This window comes from Nestor notabilis, unplaced genomic scaffold, assembly GCF_000696875.1.
Source record: "Nestor notabilis isolate BGI_N333 unplaced genomic scaffold, ASM69687v1 scaffold11516, whole genome shotgun sequence".
Classification (NCBI taxonomy): domain Eukaryota; kingdom Metazoa; phylum Chordata; class Aves; order Psittaciformes; family Psittacidae; genus Nestor; species Nestor notabilis.
In genome coordinates, this window is record NW_009931496.1 from 34,157 (window position 1) to 42,226 (window position 8,070).

The window sequence follows — 8,070 nt, forward strand, 5'->3', positions numbered from 1 at the left end:
TTCCTCATGCAGTAGTGTGAAAATATGACAAATATGTGCAGCTCTTGATGGACAAGCTTACAGATGCCTTGCCCCAGCTTGAATGACTCTTGGGCCTTCATCAATCTGTGTGCAAACAGGCAGATTCTCCCTGTTATGATATCAATGAGAGATAAAATGCAGCATTTAAAAACCTGAGCTGTTGCATGAAGCACGTACAGATCTCTTTCTCTCTTCCTCCATCTGAGTATTTAGCTTTATTTATATACTCAACAACACTGAAATATAAGACTACCAATGGAAAATTTCAGTAAGGACAGAAGGCTTCCAATCAAAAATGTATGAAAAGAGACCAGATCAAACTGACATTGCAGATTCAAGGTTGTAGAATGAATCATGTGGGATATTTCTCATTGATTAGGATGCAAATTTGGACAAAAATTGGATTATATTACCTATTTTAAACCTATTTTAAAATAACCCTAATTCTAAGGGTAAGAGTCCCTCTCAGGTTTCCGGCATATAAATAGTAAGCCCAGAAGGAACACCAACTTGACCTTCCCATTCAAGAGCTGGCAGTAAGAGAAAACAATCCCAAACAACAGTTCCAAAGACATTTACTCATAAAATGAGCGAATTTCATCCAGGAACTTTTAAGGCAGTAATCAAGGGCCAAACATTCCCATTTCTATAGTCATTTTTCAGAGGAGAGCTCCATTTTCAAGCTCCTTTTGCAAGTTGTGAAAAACATGAGAACACTGTCAGTAAGTATGCCTGATATTAAAAACATCCTTCATTTGGATGTTTTCATTTGGAGGCTTTGCAAACATTTTCATTTGGAGGCTTTGCAAACATTGTCAGTGGTGAACCCCTCTGGACTTCAGCTTCGAAACAACTTTTTATGTGGAAACTATGCAAATAGTTAGGTGGCAATATGTGTGCAAAGCACCACCACGTCTTTTAAACACATTGAGAAACAGTCTTGGTGTCTCTCCGCTTTTGAGCCGGACAGAGGAAGCCCAACACAGGATAGCTTCTTGAGGCTAGGTTGTGGGCTGCTGAGATTCTCCGCTCTAGGCGCTTGACCAGAACACAGCGGTTACTGGGAGAGACCACGTTTACTGAACAAGGACTGGCTTTTCTAGGGTTTGTTTCTTTTCCATCCTGTTATACCGCTACATATAATGCACGCCAGCCTCCCATGGAGAGCTGAGGAGTACACCCTATTCCCACACCAGACAATAATACTCATGCTGCAAGAGAGCACTGCAAACAAATATTTGAAATCGCCTGAGTTGGCCCTTTATGCACTTACAGTTGTCAGAGAGCAAAATTGTCTGCAGAGTTGAGACAAAAAGTTGAACCCAAACCCATCCTGAAATTCAGAAGGTGAAAACACAGTTTCAATAAATGCACCTCAAGGGATGCAGAAGCAGTGGGTAAGCTGCTGGTTAGTGACAGGGGAGGCCTGGCTTCAGTTTGTTCTTCCCACACAAAGCTGCTGAGTACTTTTCCTTGGGTTGTGCCTATGCAATAACTGGGAAATGTAGACACACCTCAGCCAACTTTCATCCAGCGAGCTGTAGCATAGGCTGCAAGTATTTAGCAGCTATGGCCATACAGGGCCGTAAGGAACAGCAGATTGTTTAATACTGAGGTTCAAACTGAGAAAACTAAGGCTGATGCAAATGCTTCTACCCATGCCATAGCTTCTTCCCTAGCAAGACAATGACAGGCTCTCTAGCTGTGTCTAAACTGATGTACAGCTTTTTGCAAGGGAAGACCTGGGACTCTTGATCAGATTGCCTGCCCTCAGGAGCTGTGGAAACCAGGGCACAAGTCTTGCATCAACTGGGATTCATCCCAGTTCCTCATCTGTAAATGACAATGAGAAAACTTCTGTGGCTCATAGTCTTTTAAGGGTCAAATTCATTACAGAGGATTGCTACTGTAATACCAATCTCACAGGTAAGGTGGAGGTGGCTTAAGAATGAAGTCCAAACGTTGGTAAGACTGACATATCTGAATCAAACGAATGCTTTTGAAAACCTTAGCTAGATTCTTGCAACCACTATGTATAAAATCCAGAGAGTGTTTATACCAAATCGTGAGCACAGTCAAGGAGCCAATGTCCAAACACCAAAACTGATTACAAGCAAAGACTTAAAAAAAAACAAATGCCAAAACCCTGAATCTCCAATACATGACTTCACACAGGGATCCTCACAGCACATACAATTTCACTTTCTGTAGGGCAACCTGATGACTGCACATTATTACAGTAGCTGCTTTACAGATGGCTATTTTATGCTTGTTTCTGAACTATTAAAGAAACTTTCAGACAAATAATCTCTCTCCTTGTCTATTGAGACAACAAATGCAGTATGCAAGAGTGCACTGCATTACGAGACTTCCTTCTGGTGCCCGTCTGTCTGAGTTCAGTTTTTATGCACCAAAAGACCCCGATGAAATTATATCGTTCTATGATACGGTTCCACAGTCACTTCTGAGCATATGTTTAGTTGCTGCAAACCTCAGGAACAGTCTCAGGATGACTACAATACGTGACTCTGCAATAGCTAAAGATAGATAGTAGGTTCAGATTTACAAATAAAACTGGTCCAAAATTATCAGATTTTTTTTTTTTATCCCCAAATATATAGAAGCTCATTCTTCCTCCTTTTAAAAATACTATTTTTATAGTGTTTCAAAATATGATTTCACTGTTGAAAACAGCATTGAAGACACACTATGATTTTTGCTACTATCCTTACTAAAGCAAACTGTACACCTGAGAACCCCTTATTTTGAAAGTGGTTTGTGCAGAGTAAACTCCTTATATCTGGCAGTAAGAGTTTTCTTTCTCTTTTATGGCAGTATTTGCTGTAATAATTCTAATTGTGTAACATACTTCATTATTATTGCTCAACTATTAACCCATACAGTTCTTTATTTCTACAGCTTACAGTCATCTGGCACAAAGACACACATGTACTTCTTGGATTGCAATGAACTTTGTTCTCTCTTCAGATGTAAGTAATAGGAAGGAGAACAATTCAATCTTAACTGAGTCTGACTCCACCGAAAAACAATTTTGAATAAACAATCAAGAAATGAAAAGCTGTACTCCTTACCTGGTCTGGGATGGACAGTGCACCTTGAAAGCCTCTTAAATGACAGAGAAGAATTAGAAATAGTTGAAAGTTTGTACTCATCCAACCACAGGGCTCAGGAAATGACCACGTATTTTGCAATGATTAACTCCTTCCTCACTTCAAGTACAGTAAAAATAAATCCATTTTACCCTTCCACTGCAGTTCAGTAACTAATGCCATGCCCTAAACATGATTTCTGTTTCATGCTGAGAATATGCAGGTGGCCAGAGGATGTGATTCTGATCACCTCCATTGAAGAGAGTATTTGCAGTGTCTTCAGCATAACTGTGACCAAGTACATTTTACTGTTGCGTGAAGCTTATGAGATGAAGTGTAGAAATGACTAAGTAATGGCTTGGGCTCCTAACTCTCATTTTTAGAATAGGTTTAGAGCAATATTCTCAACATGACTTCAGTGTTGCGGTGCCCAACAGAGCAAGATGAAAAATAACAAACTTATTTAAAGGAGCAGCATCCATTACAGCCTGGCCAGGCACTGGATATATGTATGGTGTATGATGCTTTTATGCACAAAGTCTCTCAAGGTGAAAGTCAGGCATGCTGAAACGTCAGGAGTTAGGTCCTCTGTGCATAAAGACCTTTCTGCCCTTAAAAAATCTGCTTCCCTTGGCTGAACATACCTATTTGACTAAAAAGCATTTCTGATCCTGAGCACTATTTAAAACCATTAGCCTGGAAACCAGTAAAGGTCACTTCCACACAAGAGTCTGGGCAGGAACACAGGCTGCCTTTGGGGAGCAGGTACCTCCACACTCAACCCCAGGTGGCATCCAGGCTCTCTGCATGCGGGTGCAGGGGGAAATGACACCCCAAAGTGGATTCCATCCATCAAACCAGCAGGTTGAGAAAAAAAACACTTCCAGCAATACAGACTGTAACAATGAAGACAGACCTGTGTTTCGTACCCTTCTCCATTTTTTACGATTTAGAAAACAAGCCCTGGACATATGTGCATATGTGTCCTTTCCACAGCCTTGAAGTTTCTTCACCTAGGCATGTGTGTGTTTTATTTTAAAAACCTTCTGGGGAAGGGAAGTGTTACTGCCTGCATTTGTGATGTTGGTAGAGGAAGAGAGAATAGAAGTGTCACCAACACACACTTTCATACAACAGTTTCATAGCTCAAGCACACAGCTATGATGGTTTGGGTTTAGTCTTCTCTTTGAGAGGATCTAAATCGATATTTTGGGCATAAAGTGTGTCCAAAGTCCACAGAAGCTAGAAGATGTAGGGATCTAGTCCATTCTTCTCAGCAAAGCTGAGCTGACAAAGTAGAACTTGATGTGTCAGCGAGCCCGTGCTCCACAGACTTTTCCATGGGAGAGGCTTTGTATGAACTACATAAGTGAGTTTAGTAACAAGGACCAGAGCTCAGCATTATCCAGATCTTGATGGATGGTGGGAGAAACAGGTTTCTTCTTAGCTTATTCCTACGTACAAGACCTGGTCTTTCAGATCTTGGATTTCACTCAGTAGAGTGGTCCAGCTTCATGAAAAGGACTGGAAAGGATGCACATCACAGCCTTGCGCTTAGAGGATTATCCCAGAAAGTAGGAACAGGAAACCTGAATCTGACCAGACTGAAGGGTCTCCACTGCCTGGGTCAGTATTCTGGATTGCTGCACGAAGGGTGGCTAGGACCTCCTTTCCCAGCCCTGCTCACAGCCACCATGGGGAGATCACTGCTTCACCCACCTACATTGGAGAGGGTTCAGGCTCCTCTGGGCAGGCAGACACCATGGGGTGCTTCACCCTTCCCCAGATGACACCCTTGAGATACCTGATGACAGTAGATCTTGTACCTCAGCCTGCAGAGCTTCCGAGAATGTGGTAGGACCTCACATTTGGGTTATCTGAGCCAGGGGTGAGGTCTACACCAGTGATAGTAATTCAAGGCACTCCTGAATACAAGTAAGGGAGAGAAACAGACCTTTGCAAGATTCTCTATCTGGGAGCTTTAACAGCTAAGTGAGAGTCCCTTTTGCTATGTATATATATATGCTTGTATAATTTTTTATGCAATCAAGATTTCATAAAAAACAACAAATTAAATCCTTATTGTCTTGAAGTTAAGTTCTTCCATTGACTTCCTAGGGATTATTTCCAGCAATAATGACTCCCATGGCATGCTCCTGAGAGACACCGAGGAGTGTTATCTTCACTTGATATTCATCCTTTCACAGTCTACCACAAAACCAGCAGGATCCTCAGTGTAAGCGGGTTCTTAGTTGCATTTCTGTAACGGAGGCCAAAACATTTGGGTAATTCCTCGAGCTAGCGCTATTCATTAAATACCTTCATATGCAGAAGCATCAGGGGGTTTTATATTAAACATGGTTGCAGGATAAAGACTTGGGTTCTTCTTGCCTTGACTCCTCTCACTTTCACATACAAAAAATGAATCAACTGTCAGTCTTTGTCAGCTGCCAGAATTGCTTCTCACCATGAGCCTACAGGTAAACAGGAAGGAGTTTCAGTCTCACAACCTCAAAGCATGCAAAACATATTGAATCAGTCCTCCTAAAAACTAACGAGATATGGTTTGATTCCTAGGTTGTTATTTTTTTAACAACCATCTTCCTTCAGTTCAAATATAGAAATGCAGCTTTTTTCCACCATTTGATCCTTAAGACTACAGATATTTAAAATTTTACAAGTTTTATTCATTACCATTTTTAAAGAAGTTTTCTCTTCTAAAACTGGGGAAAGGAACTTTCAGAACAAAAAAACAGCATTTACTTTTGGTAAAAAAATATGAAATTTGACAGTCTGGGAGTACTATATGATATAATGAACATAAGCTGTAGTTAATGCTACTCTACAATATTCTATGGTATATTACATCATAATGAAAAGAAGGTTTATTGTGATCATTATCATCACTATCATGATCATCATCATTAATTATTATTACAACTAGTAGTACTATTACAAGGTAATCAATTTGATGGGACTCATTTGCCTGTGTTAAAATTTTGTCGGAAAGCAAATAGACTGTAAGAAAGCATCACTCTGAAGACTAACCACGTCTTTCAAAATGATTATGAGAAATGCTGTGAATTTTTGTAGATCAGTTTCCTTTAGGTGAAATTCCAGCTCTCTGTAAGTCCATAGTCAGCTTCTTACTGAGCTCAGTAGGGTCACAAGTTCATCTTGTGAGTCCTCCCTGGAGCCACCTCAAGCAGGCTATGAAGTATTTGGGTTCCTGCCTTTCTTGGTAAGAATCTGTACTTCAACTATATTCTCCTGGGAGATGGGATGACTTTTGTGTGAGACATTTTACACTAGTCTGGTAGCATTTTAGACTTCTTTCTTTTTTAAAAGTGATGTTAGCAAGCTCCTCAGTTTATCTCTAGTGCAGAGACCTTCCTCTAGGGTAAATCTGCACCAACCTTGATGGAAACCTGAATATGGCTCTGCCTCCTGGTGACCAGAGGAAGCACACACAGATTGGGATCTTACTTGCTCAAGGCCTTGAGGGGTCCCCAGCCTCAGGACGTACTACGTTGTTGCATAAAAAGAGAGGAAAAACACCCAGCACCCACCCACCCCAGAGCTCAGAACTGAATTTTGATGCCAACAGTGGCAAGGCAGACAGAATACATTACTTTACCACTCACCATCCAGGTGACAACACTTGTTTTTTCCCATGCTGTTGAGCTGACTGTGCTATGATGCCATCACGCATTTGATGAAACTCCAGACCTCAGTTATGGCTGATTGTCCATTCCAGTGCTAACATGCAAACACCTGTGGAGCTCTCCAGAAAGAAGACACTCCTGTTAACTCTCCAGGGAATAAGCAGACAATCTTGGCCAAGTACTGTAAAAGTTGGATTCAGTATCCAGTTGTCTTAGCCCCATGAAGGGGTAGTATGGTGAAAAAACCCACCTAACAGTTTTATCTTGCACAGGGAAGTGTGACCTGCTTCCTTGTCCAATGACACAGCCTTCATTGGAACAAAACATTTCAGCCGATAGTTATTCATCCCCAAAAATGCAGGTTTATGTAGTTTTGCTCAAGAGAAAATGAAGGGAAAAAACTCAGAACTGAAAAGATTCATTTCAGTGATTTCAAACTGACGTATTTTCATTTCAGCCTAGGAAATTACTGTCATAGGAAATGAGTGCTGTCTGGTGCAGTGGCAATTGTAGTAGTACTTTATATGGGTCTTTGCTTTGCTTGAGAAAGGCCTTCCATTCCCTGGTGGAGCATTTCAGTCACCGCAGCATAGTTTGGAGTCAGGATCCCTCCAGCTAGATCTGTTCTATCACATCCAGGAAAACTTCCTACATTTTACATTGAGGTGTGTCCTGATTACACCCTAGAACTCTGAGACCCTGTATATCTCCTCCCCCTCCAAACACACTCACACATGCCCCTTGGTTTCCATGCAAAACTGTAGGCATTCTCCAAATGAGACTCCTGGCATGTGTTTTTCTTGCAGCCTGCCAAGGGTTCCTGTGCTGTGTGGAGGCAGAGTAGGATCAGGTTAGTGAGACCTTACTGAAAGCAAGGTATGCAAGAATGCCTGGGGACAAAGAGAGGGAGAGTGATAACAGATGGCAGAGGGGAGTGAATACTCTATGATGGGCAAGGGGGCAGAAAAAGCAGGGGAGCAGGGAAAAGGGGAAAGAGCCTTAGTTAGTAGGCAGAGGGCACAGGTTTCGAATCAGGAATAACCAGGCTCATCAGATGCACTCTGGCGTGCATCAGTGTGCAAGTCCAGATGCAGAATTTGTCTTTCCTGTTGTACGTTGTATGAAATACTGAACTACTCTCTGTGCAGATTGAATCTGCAGTCTGGTTACTGGTTGCTCTTCCTGGAAGAGAGATGATGATTGGATCAAGAACCAAGAGGTGCCTCAGTTTCCTGCTGTTGAAATCAAAGCCCGCTTCGTGAAGCACCAGGTCT

At 41.6% G+C, this 8,070-nt stretch overlaps 1 protein-coding gene across 1 annotated transcript in view; it reads right to left on the reverse strand.

The window, feature by feature from the left end:
* Positions 1-3,155, reverse strand: part of P2RY8 (purinergic receptor P2Y, G-protein coupled, 8) — a 29,752-nt gene extending 26,597 nt beyond the window's left edge. Inside the window, exon 1 of the mRNA XM_010015932.1 lies at positions 3,114-3,155. The gene's annotated coding sequence lies outside the window, so the exon portion shown is untranslated. The remainder of the gene's footprint in view (positions 1-3,113) is intronic.
* Between the last annotated feature and the right edge of the window lie 4,915 nt (positions 3,156-8,070).